The sequence below is a fragment of the Myodes glareolus genome, chromosome 21 (genome assembly GCF_982192425.1).
Source record: "Myodes glareolus chromosome 21, mMyoGla1.1, whole genome shotgun sequence".
Taxonomy (NCBI): Eukaryota; Metazoa; Chordata; class Mammalia; order Rodentia; family Cricetidae; genus Myodes; species Myodes glareolus.
In genome coordinates, this window is record NC_142046.1 from 44,874,779 (window position 1) to 44,889,022 (window position 14,244).

The 14,244-nt window shown below is 37.5% G+C and overlaps 1 protein-coding gene and 1 long non-coding RNA gene across 4 annotated transcripts in view; one reads left to right on the forward strand and one right to left on the reverse strand.

Moving 5' to 3' along the window:
• Kcnh7 (potassium voltage-gated channel subfamily H member 7) overlaps positions 1-14,244 on the reverse strand; it is a 433,159-nt gene that overhangs the window by 370,101 nt on the left and 48,814 nt on the right. The gene's annotated exons all lie outside the window — the stretch shown is intronic.
• Positions 1-14,244, forward strand: part of LOC125395039 (uncharacterized) — a 31,247-nt gene that overhangs the window by 5,357 nt on the left and 11,646 nt on the right. Inside the window, exon 3 of the long non-coding RNA XR_007230428.3 lies at positions 9,917-10,060. This is a non-coding gene — a long non-coding RNA (uncharacterized LOC125395039). The remainder of the gene's footprint in view (positions 1-9,916; positions 10,061-14,244) is intronic.

Here is a 14,244-nt window from a genome sequence, read left to right on the forward strand (position 1 = left end):
CATTATAAAGAGACCCCTACTGATTTGTTGGCTAGGATTAGGAGATTTTAGAGGCAAATGCCCTTCCCTGTACAGTTTACTCTGAGGACTCTCCTCAGAGACAGACAGAACGGATACAGGAACAGTGGAAACAGTGAATAGGACCATTATTGTTCAGGAATGTGAAATCAGATTTGGTCCATAGCATAGAGTTGATCACACAGAGATGGGCTCAGCATCAATGAGCCTCCCACATAAGGGACCACGCCAAATTGACCTAGCACTTTCTCACTGTATTGTTATCTTTCAATTGACCTTTACAGATCTTATAATTGACAGAATGTTCTGATTCCTGTATCTTACTCTCAATTAGTTTCTAAATTGTGTAAGTAGGGATAAAACATATCCTTTGGACTTCATGAAATGAACCGAAGTGTGTATGTATGTATATCGTTTTCTCTCCCTCTTCTCCTTCTAACTCGTACCATGTGTCCCACAATTCCTCAAATTCACAGCTTTTATTTGAAGTATTTTATGTCATAGATTTTAATCATTTACACTACATGATGAGCTTATTTAGTATTGTTTATATGTGTGTTTAGGACTGACCAATTGGTATTGAATAATCTATTGAGATAATCCCTGGTGAAGACTGTTTCATTCTTATACCTCCTCCCCCTCACCTCTCTCTCTCTCCTTCTCACTCTCTTGCTCGCTCGCTCTCTCCCCCTCTCTCTGTGTTGTCTTGACTTTGCCTATAGATCTTTTCCTAAGGGTGGAGTCTTTTGAGATTGATTAACACACACATTTGTTGTCATTTGCTAGGGCTTGTTTAGGCAACCATATTGTTGAGATTTCATTGGTTCAGCTTTTCAATTAATTGGAAAAAATACAAAAGTACATTTAGTCTTTAGTCCACAGAAAACTTTCCTATTTTCATCTAACCCTGGTATTCTTTCTCCTCACTTACCCTTTAAAGCAGATTTGAAAATGTCTGAATTTGGATTTATAACATAATGTGATTTGAATAAAAATGTTTCATAAGATAGCACTAGCCATAGGATTTAATGATCAAGTGGAAAATGATCAAATGAGTTATCAAAGAGTGAGATCTTTAACTGGAGACAATAGGAAAAGTGAGGAAGAATACGAATGCTAGGAACAACATAGGCACATTCTGTGGATCATCACTGGCACTTTGAACCAGGAAACCGATCTTCTTTTTCTCTCTGAAGTCTCTGACGTGTATCTCTATCCCTTATTTTGATCATTGTGGCAAAGTGTCAGGTATCAGTAGTAGAATGTTAATCCATACTTGCTAGTGGGTGTGTATGACAGAGTGGAAGTGCCTTGGTATGCCACTTGACCCATGGAAGGTCATTGGATGACGTGTGACTCATGATGGATACTCAACATATGTTAGTTATTGGTTGTTAACAATACTAATAAAGCTGTGAATAAGCCTCAATTTACAAAAATAAGCTTTGTGTCGTCTTTTTTATTTCATCATTATTTCACAGGAAGACACTACCTTTGGGATTTATGCAAGAGGCAAGGAGTATATATATATCACCTTCTCCCACTGAGCTTGCCACACTATGACCTCTGGAGCGGATGCTTAAAATAAGTGCCACATGCACATAGCCCATGTGCTGCTTTTCACCAGTAGGAATCAGTCCATTGGCAAAAACAGACAATTTAGGCCAAGTCACTTTCTCTCTAAGAAGTGTAATTAAAATAGTCCAAGACCAAGCCAGTGATCCCTGATTGTTGAGCTAAAAGTGTATATTGATTGGAAGAATGCATTTTGGATGAATTTCAAGTCACAAAGTGCTGGTGAAAGCAGAGGAGGAAAGGGCAGAGAATTTGGGAAAAAATAAGAAAGAGAGGTGAAAAGGAAAAGAAAGGTTAAAGAAAAAGGAAGGGTCAAGTTGCTAAGTGTCAGAGAGAGGAGACATCAAGACAGCCGTTGAAACTGCAGCTTTTGAAAAGACACAGCAGTATAGTAGAACTTTAGCAAACTCCAACTTGCAAAGCACATGATAAAGTCCTGTAAATGGTTCTTTAAATCCTTAGGGTCATTCCACTGCCCATTTAACAAGACCACCAGCATCCTGCTTCCTACCTCTGTACTTCAAGGGATTAGTAATTATTAGAGTTGAGGAGGTAATATACAGGCAGTCTGCTAATTACCTTTTACACATTAGTTGTCTTGTCTCTTCTCCTTTCAGCTTTGTGAGGTTTGTATCATACTTATTTCCAAAGGACGATACATACTAAGGACAGAGAAACACATTGTTGAGACTATTCTGGCCCGTTATCAGGTGGAGATATTTAACCAGGGTTATAATTTGTGACTGACTGAACTTATAAGAGCAGGCACTGGGAAGGGAGTAGTGAGGAGTCTTCTTTTTTAACTTTTGTGTCAAAGAGGAGCAATAAGACTGGAGCTGATTTTGTTTGAACTACAATATTTAATATGATGTGTACAAGCAAATTTTAACTTATTTCTAAGACTTGTTAATGTTATGTTTAAAAGACTAACTTTGGCTATTAATAGGGTAGATGGTGAGATCTGTTAGATAAGTAAATTGCTAAATAAGATATATATAGTGAGAAGCATTTTAATTTAATAAAGAATTTAGCTATAACCTTAAACAGACTTTGAATTGCTTAAAATGAAAAGCCAAAATATACTAAAGACAAAAATATACATGTGAGATTATGCATACAAAGCGATGCCCCTGAGTATCTGTGGATAAAAGTCATGCTACTGATAAGTCATGCATTATGAGATACGAAGATTAGCCTTGAAGGAAATAGCTGTGTTGGCAATATGATCAAACATTATTGAAAGCACTTGAAAATTAGGGGATGTGTGTAGAGAAAGAACTGCAAAAGGAAGTGCATGAGGGGAACCTTATGCAAATAGTTAAGTTGTGTTAAACACTAATTCATTGGCTTCAGAATAACCTACAGGCATTGCTCTTGCTACATGTAGACACGCTTCATTTTAAGAGGTAACTTCTATACTTGCTATGTGTTTCTGTGAAGGGTTTCGCTAAACCAACCCTTCATTTTTTTCCTTCTCTAAAGTCAAAACTGTGACTTCTGCTTTAATAAGATATAATATAATGCCCATTTATTAGCATCATAGCCAAGATGATCAAGACTTTGCCAAGTGGCATAATTGAGCTGGCTATAATTATTACTAATTCTTAATTGGTCGCTAAGCTGTATAAGTAAGGAAGAAAACATCACCTTTCTCCTTAATAAAGGCTTAACAACAAAGACTTGGAAAAAAGGCAAAATCTCCTGAGTAAATTGGGAGCGTGGGAGTCAAGAGAAAGGACAGAAGGGGAGAAAGGAGGAATGGAGAGAAGCAGAGAAAAATGTATAGCACAATAAAAACAATAAAAAGAGTTGATCTGTGCTGTGTGTGTGTGTGTGTGTGTGTGTGCATGGGTGTGTGCAAATTTGTGTGTGTGTTATGTGCTTGTGTGTGTATGCATATGACAGTGTACATGTTTGTGTATATGTGTAAAAGCTCACAAATGTTTAAAATGAGTATTGTGACCATTTATGACCCATGAAAATATCCTCATTGTTGTATATTAAAATGCCTTGTTTTAATTTTGTTTTATTTTCATATTTGAATTCTGGATATTATTTCATACAGATTTATCACCTCTCCAAGGTGGATCTGGTTCTGTTCATGTCCCACGGATTGGGACAGGAATTAGAATATCAAAGAGGAAATAGTATATAAAGAAAGTGACTAAGGATGTACGTATGTCAGTCTAATTGTTCCCTTTGATAGCTCTAGAAAGAAAAATAATAGGAATAAAGCATTTATAAAAACTAAAAATAACTGCAATTAAAATGAAAATCTGTCAAAAGAATACCCCAATTCTATTACATAATTCCACTAAATTAATAGTAATTGCAACAAATATTTCTATGATGTTAGTCAATGATTTTAATTTATTTCTTCATTGCTAAGGAAATTGATGTTATGCTGAAAATTTCCTACTTGTGCATGAACAAGATAAGTTGGCTGTCTATTAAGAAAGTATAGAAGGTGACTGAGTGAAAAGGAGGACAAAGCCAATCAAAAGGTTCCCTTTAGACTTTAGTGGCAATGAAAAATGCTTGTTATGTAACACTACAAACGACAGCCTCAGTTACATAGCATTTTACAATATAGGAACTTTATGACCTATAAAATGTTAAACTATGGCTACTGGAGTCACTTAACATGGTCCAAGACACCGCTAAGTATGTGACTTCTTTTTACTTCATGGAAGGATCCAAAGGCAGATACTACCATCCTGTATATAAGAAACCAAGCTGGGAACTGGCATTTACCTGGGCATGACTGTACAACTGGTACCAGCTAAGATTCACACCCATGTCACTACGATCTGAAGTCTGTATTCTTTCTACCATGCCACATTTGAAGTGTTCCATGGTTCTAAGCTAACAATCCCCATCTTTTGTACCACCCAGTCCTGACCTTCTATTTCTATACTCCTGTTCTCTGGCTCCTTGCTGCATCATCTGACCTGCTCCAGAGCTACCACAGTTCATTAATTCCCAATAATACAAGACAATGTCCTCTTTCAGAACCTCCATTGTGTGTTTACTGAAGCATGTTTTCTCATAAGTCCTTCCTTTCTGCAGAACTACACCAATTATTTTTGCACATGTACAAATTTAATAGTTTATATATCCACTATAGTTTAGCGAATAGCTCCAACTACTCTGCTTTTTCTATCAGACCAAAGTAAGAAAACTCTCCTGGAAAGAATCATCTAGGAAATACTTTGAGTTTGGTGAGCCCTACAGTTTCTGCTACTATTACTCAACCCTCAGTACAGATAGAACCAGTCCTGATGATAGGCTAGTGGATGAACAGGACTGTGTTCAATTAAAATAGACCCAAAAACTAAAGATCTAAGCTGCTCTTTCCCAGCAGGCTATATTCTGCCAACGTAAGGTGACGGTCACCTAAAAATAGCTGTCACTGTTCCTTGGTGTATAGCAGAAGCCCTTTTGCACAATCCAAACAAATTCTGAAGCAAATATGAAGCATAACTCTTCTTTCAGAGGGAAATTTTCTAAAAGAAATGTGAGCATAAAATAATATTTCCTGTCCATTTTCATTTCCTCCTCAAACTGCCTTCCGTTGTGATTATTCTTCTGAAAGTCACTGAAAGTGTTATCATTCAATAGAACAGGGTTCCTGTCTATACTAGTTTAGATTTAGTCATTGTTTGACCTTGGTCAATATATTGAACATTTTAGATTCTGTATTTCTTTCTATCTAAAACAATAGTAAAAATATTGCCAGTGTGAAAACTGGAAGAGACAACTACATACAATGAGAAAGAACATAACAAGAAAAAGTACCACAAGTAACAATGTTACTTTTTCTGTTATCTCTTTCAAATTCTTAATTAACAAGTACAATTATCTCAACAAGGTGTGATCTATTCCTGGCACTGAGGGGTGTATTTGGTAGCATATAATGTTGAGTTGGAGGACCATTTCCATCATTATATGGTAACTCTATTTAGAATCCTTTAATATATATTTATATTTTAGGAAGGTCATACAGTACTAGGCTTCCAGATAGCTTTTCTAAACGTCTTTACTGTTAGTTGTCCCCTCTCCTCATTTAACTGCCCTGTCACTTCCTCCTCATTTAGCTCATCTCCTCAAGTTTCTCTCACTCTCTTTATACAGGCTATTTATTGCCAAGGCCTGTGGTTACCATACAAATTCAGACAGTAAGGTCCCTTTGCTGAAGATACCACCTACCTAAGTCATTTAATACACAGAAGCTGAACTGGTACACAACTAGAAGATTCATCCATACTGACTAGCATCATAGTGCTGAGAGATACTATAAATGCTACCAAAGAAGAAAGAAAATGGATATCTCTCTTACTTTGCTGTGTACCTGTGACCAGCAATATCCACCTGCCTTCAAGATATACTTGTGTGATAGTAGTACAAATATTATGGGAGTAACCAACAATATTATGATTGATTTTAAGGACCACTCCTGTGGACAGAGGTTTCTGTCCTACCTGGTCTTGTAGCTGTTCAGTCCCAAAGAAACACACAGAGGCGTACATTAATTATAAACTGATTGACCTATTAGTTCATGCTTTCTTATTAACTAACTCTTACATCTTACATTAACCCATAGTTCTTCTCTGTGTTAACCACGTGGCTTGGTACCTTTATCAGCGAGGCATTCTCATCTTGCTTCCTTTCTGTCTGGGTAATGACAGCAGACTGAGCCTTTCCTCTTCCCAGCATTCTCCTATTTTGGTCACCCTGCCTATACTTCCTGCCTGGCTACTGGTCAATCAGCATTTATTAAACTAATACAAGTGACAAATCTTTACAGAGTACAAGACCATTGTCTGACAGTACATGAGATGAAATCCATACCTGATATTCCTAAGGTGTCCAAGAACTTGAGGCTAGATAGGTCATGAAGCTAAGACTCACTGCTATTAATCTCCTCTTTAGAATAAAATACAGAATAAAAATTACTTCAAATGAAAATTTGGTATGCATATAGATCACACTTAATTTAATCCCATCAGTGGAGCTTCTGCTTGCAGTATACAGAGATGCACTACTGGACAATGTGTGCAGACTGAGAAACCTTGGAGCACTCAGTCTTAGTCTATTTGCAATTCATGCCTGATGGGAGAGGAAAAACTCAGTTTTCTCCAATTTACTGACAATGGTGTATTAATAGCACTCCAGGGAAGTCTTCAGGTTCTAGAGGAATTAACTGGCCAACACAAATCAGACTCCATCATTTTGTGTGGTGTGTGTTTGGTCATGTTTTAATGGTCTTCATCCTTTTTCTTTCTTTTTTATTTATTTGGAGAGAGAAAGATCTGGAAAGAGATGGAGGAAGAGAGAGAAAAAAGATGATCGAAATACGTTGTATAACAATTTTAAAAACTGAAAACATTCTCATAAAAATTCAAAACAAAGGAAAATAATTCAATTCACTTGAGGCTTATGAATTTTATGAGATTCTTTTTTAATCCTTGGTTTCTATGACTTGGTGATGCTGACCACTCTGTGTACATCCTCTGCACTGCTTTTGATAACTCCTGTAGATCCTTCTGCCTCAAGTGGGCTTTCTCTTGATTGTTCTAGCTGCCTTTCTCTCTCTTGACATAAGAATTCATTGATCATCTCACTTACAGGATTCTGGGATCACAAACCTAACAAACTCTATGCCTGCTCCTCCTCCATTGATTTTCTTCAGCTCTCTCTACAGAATAGTGGACCTTTGCTTGTTTCTGTCTTTATCTTTCCTGTACATAGCATGTGTTCCACAAACATTCACATACTTGAAATCTACGGATGGGTTGGTATTCCAAAGCTACCTGCTTCTCTGTGTCCTTGCTGGATAAATTCTCCCCAAACAAAGATATGCATTCACAGAACTCTGGGGCCATAATTGATTCTGGTCACAGACAAGGAAGTTTTCTCCCCTAGCATCCTGACTGCTTCCTTTTCTCAACTTTTTACTTTTTCATCTTTATATGCTGTATGTTCTTTTTTTTCTAAATTTACAGATCAGCATACTTAATGCTATAGATCAAAACCATGTAAGGTTTCTTGCTATCACAGAATTGATTTGATTGTCCCAAGCTTGACAGAGACAAGTTAGGTAATCCTCACCTGGCTTGCCAATGCTATATCTCACCACTTCCTAAAATGACAGCTGAACTAATTTTCATTACATTGTTTCTTTTCTATTTAATCTTATTGAAAATAGATTTTTCATATAATATATTGATTATGGTTGCCCTTCCTCTAACTAGTCCCCATTCACCCAAATCCACATCCTGTATGGTCTCTCTCATTAGAACAAAAGAAGCATCTAAAAAAAGTAATAATAAAATAAGACAAAATAAAAATTAACAAGTCTGAATAGGACAAAACAAATAAACAAATAAAGAACCAAGGAAAATGCATGAAAAAACACATATAGACACAGAGACACTGGCAAACACAGAAACTCCACAAAAAATGAAAACGATAGCAAATAAGAGAAAGGCAAAAAGAAAAAGGAAAGGAAGAGAAAAAAGGCCAGACAAAGCATTATGATACAAAAAAATCCTCCAAAAATACAAATGAGTTTGTTTTTCAAATATGGAGATGGATGAAAAAAATTTTCTCACGAAAGGAGGTTTTGTAACAAAAAATTTTCAAAAAAGCTATAAATTACAGAAAGGAATTTCAAATTAGAGGAGACTTCTATTTCTCCTAGTTGGCCTACCAAGGGTCCTTATCATTTTATTGTAATTGTTTTACAATTGCATTAATATGTCTGAAGAAGATTACTTTGAAAATTCTCCCATATCAAGGCTTTCTGCTATGCTCACTGCTCAAGGTACATAGCTATGAACTGGAAGAGGCAGTGTGAGGTTTCCGCATACGTGATTCTAGACAGAGAGTTAGAGCATTGGAGATGTCTGCAGAACAACATAATCACCATCGCCTGTGTAGCTCCAGTCATGCCCCAGGACAGATCCTTCCCCCTTTTCCTCATCCCACACAATGAAGGCTTGGACTCTGCAAACTTTTCACTGTTTAATAATTGTTGGGTACACAGACCACAAGAGCATAGGTAATCAGTAAATATTCTTGAATAAATAATATCACTAAGTTCTTCGTGACTCAGAATATGTTACAAATATCCATTTTATGATGTAGTAAAAGTATTTTAGTATTATTATATCACACAAAAGAAGTAAAAGGGAATAAATAGGTGTGACTCCCTCTTGTCTCTTTGGTAGAAATGAAACTTTAGACATTTAAATTCCTCTTTATCTACATTCTATCAGACATTTTGAGGCAGGTTTAAGCCACATTGCTGCTGGAGTTATTCATTCGCAAGGCCTATATGTTTACTTAGGGGAGAGAATTCCACAGTGTTCCACAGGCTCAGATTCCAACCCTGAAATGTTGTGAACGCCAACATCCTGCCATAGTTACATTAATCACTTAACACCACCTTCAATTTAGTAGTGAATTGCGTTGCTTTGTTTCTGTTTGTGGAGAAAATTAAACCCACGACAAGATTTATAATTGTTAGAAAATCAATGGCATTTAAGAAAGCCTCGATAATCTGGTTATCTTGGTGTTTAAGAAATGTTATCAGTGTAAGAGCTGATGTTAAGATCTGCAGATACATACAGAGACATGACTTTTCTTAAAACTGTGGCTTATCATTCAAACCTCTGTACTTGTTGTCATGGTAATTTCTGTGTGTATATCACACAATTGTTGCCACTTCATTATGTGTGTGTGTGTATGTGTGTGTGTGTGTGTTAATACCACAGCTTGAACATTTTCTAATTCATGGTTTCTTTGTCCTTTGTCACTGTGCAGTTGCTAATACAAGGCTGGTTGGGTCAAAGTTTCAAGGAATTCTCCTGTTTGTGCCTACTCTCTTCCCATAGAGATACTGGAATTATAGACATGGGCTACCTAAACTGACTTTCTAACTTTTGGGGATTCAAACTGAGGTTCTCTCCTTTACAAAGCAGGCACCTTTATTACTGAACCAACTTAGATACACATGTGGCTGCTTCTCAACCCAAATGCCTTCTCATTTTTACCCCCACTCTATTAACCCACTTTTAATAGCTCTAAAAATGTCTTGCATGGATACTACCACTCCCTGAGAGCAAACCGTCTGAGTCAACTTCACTCCGGTAGGGCCGTTTTATCTACCTCAGAGAAATTTGCTCAGCCCTGTCACGCTGCCTCACTTCTCTCTTACACCTCAACTAACCTTCCTTGAAGTAATCTCCTTCACATATGTTCAGACATATTTTTAAGTCCTCAACCTCTTTCTCTTTCCCCTGTCCACATTTCCTCGTAGTGCATGCCTGTCCTGCTTCCCCTTCACTCTTCTGCAACTGTTGCTTGGAAATAACGTCTAAATGCATCATCAACCTTCATATTGAGTTCTGGGGGAACAACTGTGCCAGAGGAGCTGCAAAATATGAAGCTAAGTAATTCAATTGTAAGTTCATTGGATAAGGAAACTCAAATCTTTGTTCTCCTCTTTTCCCTCCTTGTTCCATGAAAAGTAACTCACAGATATACATGTAATAATAGCTGATAGTACATGCATACAAGCATGTCTGCATTACTATACATACAATTTATTTATTTATCTTTGCATTCTATTATGTGGCTGTGCTGGAGTTGGTGAAAAAACTGTTTCTCATAGCACTTTGGAGTTTTTGTCCTTTGTATGACCGTGGCAAGGCTAAGAGTAGAGTAGTTGTATAAGAATTATCAAGAAATAAAAGAAAGCATTAAGTTGTTAGCAGGTAAATTAAAAGATATAATCCTCCTGACGTAAAAGTGCTAAGCCAGAGACCCATCTGTAGTGGCAGTGTCTCTCAAGGATTGTGGTACTGTGAAAGCATTTCAATCCAAGGTCTTTCGTTTTCCTAGCTGAATGAGGCCTTTCTGGATCATGATAGAAATGAGATCCATTTTTAAGTTTTTGTGAAATCACTTGTATGTTACTGGCTTTGCTATTTCAAACAACTCTCTCTTGTGAGGAATATATAATTTCCTCCATTCTTAACAGATTATCAAACTACAAACCATCTGAATATCTGATTTAAAAAATATACCTCTTGCATTAATAGTATTTGATTTGAAATACCTTTAGAGCAGCTGTTGACATGTGTCATGATCATTGAAACCCACTGTGGCAGCCTCTGATCCCATCTCCTGAGGTTATGTGTTCTATTATTATCATTAATTAATTAAGGAAAATTTGAAGTTATAACATAATCTCCCATATATAAATGGGGTCATTTATCCTCTAAGTACTTTATAGACTCCAAACTTTTGGCTTAATTGGAGATTAAAGATATTTTTAATTTCTTGTCATATTGCTGAGCAGCCTAAGAATAAGTGATGTACTTTGAAGTGTGTATTTAAGATTGTAAGAATGAAAATTATACTACGATGAATTCCCTGTGCATGTATCACCACATTGGTCTAAATATTTCACACAGATCTTATATGAGTCTTAACTGATAGCGTCCATTGCCGGGGTCTGTGACCAGTATTATTTTAACAGAGGATGCCAAGAAGTGTAAAACATTATTTACAGTACCATGTTTCATTAGGTGATATGACCAGGACTGGATTTTAGTGGTTTGAAATAATCTATATTTTCTAAAGAAACCCAGTGTTCATAAAGTACTTCATTTTATTTACTGGGTCTCAATATTTTCGGTGCACCCTTCCATGCTGAACTATTGGCTACTGATGGATTCTGGGAAAGGGCTAACCACTGACTCCAGCTGTGTACTCCCCGCTATACACACCAGGATCTAAACCCAGGACCACACAGGCAGTCCTGGCTCATCTCAATGGGTCACAAAACCAAACAAATAGACGTGAGTGTGAGAGAGATTTGTGTGGATATGATAAGGTGGGCAGAAGAGGTAGGGGGATTAGAGAGGGTGGAGGATGAGAAAGGCCAGCGTTAATTGTGTACGTGTTCGTAATTGTGTTAAGCAAAAATGTAATATAAAAAGCAGGTTGAAAAGGGGAAAATGAAAGCAAAGGCAGAAGGAAAGAGAAAAGTGGTGTGATGAGTGAGAACCAGTGCTCTGGACGATTCTGGGTAGGATACTTGGTGTCTATGAGGAGGAAAGTGAGGAAAAGAAGGTGGAGAGATTCAGGCTGGGGCTTCCTTGCATTAAATCTCTATGCTTAATCTTTTAAGATTTCAAGGGAGGATTTCAGAGAAATCTGGCTAAGGATGTTGAGAGAAGAACAAAGCCATTAAGGCTCTGAATAAAATGTCTCTGTGTGACTTTATCTATCTATAAAGGTAGAAATTATGTAGCTGTACAAATTCATTAAGGAGTCCATCACATCTGAAGTCTCCTCGCCAGTAACGTGAAGCTCCCACAAAGTAATCATGGGAGACTTCTCTGAGGAGTTGTTGTGAAGAGAAAAACAGAAGGAGGGAATGGATTGAGGCAGTGACCACCTGCAGAACTCAACTTTGTCATCAGCAGTGCACCGTCTTAGGTACCAGGCAGGTGTGTTAAACACATTCAAGGACAGATCGTGTGTGTGTGTGTGTGTGTGTGTGTGTGTGTGTACATGTGTGTCTCTGTGTGTGCATGCAAGCGTGAGTGCGTGTGTGTGTGTGCATGTGTGCCTGTGTGTGTGTGTGTGTGTGTTTGACAGTCACAACTAAAGGAGGGAGAGAGTAGAGAAGGCTAGGAGAGGAGATTAAAGGTGAAATAGGAGAGCAGATTTAAAATGTTTTAGGTCACTGCAGGGATATTGGTATTAATGATAAGGAAAACCAGCAAAGAAATTGAATAAGAGGGAATATCTGAGTAGGGAAAAAGAGAAACAGATATTCTGAATGGCGTTATCATGAGGATAGAATAAGGTTTAATATCTTTCAGTTGAGACTTGAGAAACTGGATTGGGCATCAGTAGTAGGCATCAACAACCACATGGTGACCTGCACTGCCCAGCTACATGGTGAGATTTAAACAAGAGGGGCACCTATGTGAGGTTTCAGAGGTCAAGTACAACAGTCATGTACTCACTAAGGGACGGAGTCACAGAGGAGCACCAAGGTCAGACGCTGTAGTGGACAGGCCCAGAGGTTTCCAGCAGGCTATAACTGCACCAAATGTCTCTATGAGGCATCTATCTATAGATGCTGTTGTCCATTAATGGCCAGGACCACCAACGAGCACTTTAGCACCATGTGAAGGCAGCAGCTTCCATTACAACCCATGTAAGCTTCCTTGGCAGCTGCATGTGGTCATCAAGTGCTTGTCTTCTGAGATGGGTGCTCTGAAGATCCCAGTGGCAAAGCTGCTCCTCACTTCCCTTCTTGCTTCCATCGACTTTGCACCAATTTCTATAGCGCATTTCTTACCCCTCACGTTTATCTCTCCCCTGCCTCGGTCTGCTGCAAACAGTTTCAGGAAAATACCCAACTGCTTCCACACTTAATAAAATGGAAAACAATGGTAACTTGGTGAAATTTAAACAAACAGAAAACTTCTATATATCTTATTGAATATGTCTGATATATGTTTGCATGGGGCCTTTTTGTGCAGTGATGAACTGTAGGTTTATAGCTTGATCCAAGGTTTAAGAATAACACATAATCCCAACGTCTGCTTGTGAATACTGTCAATTTGGAAATAGAGAGCAGATGTTGACAGAAATATATTTGCCAGTCTGATTCCTCAGCAAACACTTTGAAGGAAAGACAACATGAGTCTAGACTGAATAAATACCCTGCTTTAAATTTATGTTTCCAATCCTTTTAGCCGTATCCCCTAAAGATGACATCTGTATGATTTCAAATACAAAGTGATTTTGTCATCACTCAGCAAAGACCCCATACTTTAATAGCTGAGCTTTGAACATAACACATCCACATTAAAGAGAATATTACAGCATGTTTCAGTTTGAAATGTAAATAAGTCTACCACTTTGTTCACAGAGATCCCGACTTCATTTTTCCCCTTTCTAAATCCGTTTCTTGCATTTTAGCTGTCAAGTGTCTCAAAACTGACACATCTGAATCAGACATTAGACCCTTTGAAAGAAATAAAGTGTGATGAATTCTCTTGTTTTCTATTTAAACAACTCCCGTTCGATCATAATTCGATACATGATTGTTTGTAAGATGATAATAGGATTGTAGAAAAAGCAGTGTGAGATTTTGAGCAAAGTAGTGAAGATACAGCTGACCCCAATGTCACTGCAGTTAGCAGTGGCTGACCCAGCTCACCTATGTTTTTGATTCTCTTCTTCCTTCCAATTAACAAATGGGTTTCTTTTAGAGAAAAGGGAGGCTCCAAGCAACTAAACAGCCTTCCGATTATTCCAGAGTCAGTAAGAGGAGAAACATTGTAGGGTGATGTACCGACCACCAGATTTCTTTTCCAAATTCCACATTGTTAGATAAGGAAGCAATGACATTAAGCTCAATGTTTTATTCGCATTTAAATCATATTAGACATGTGTCTATTCTTCCTTCTCAAACTGTATAATCAGTGACATGAGCTGGCAGAATTAACTTCTGGCTAACAGATTATGACGTTGGCCTTTATTTAAATCTTTATCTTAATTTCAACAACTGATGGAAAAAGCTTAAGTCAATGATTGATTTGCCCCCTTGCAAATGTG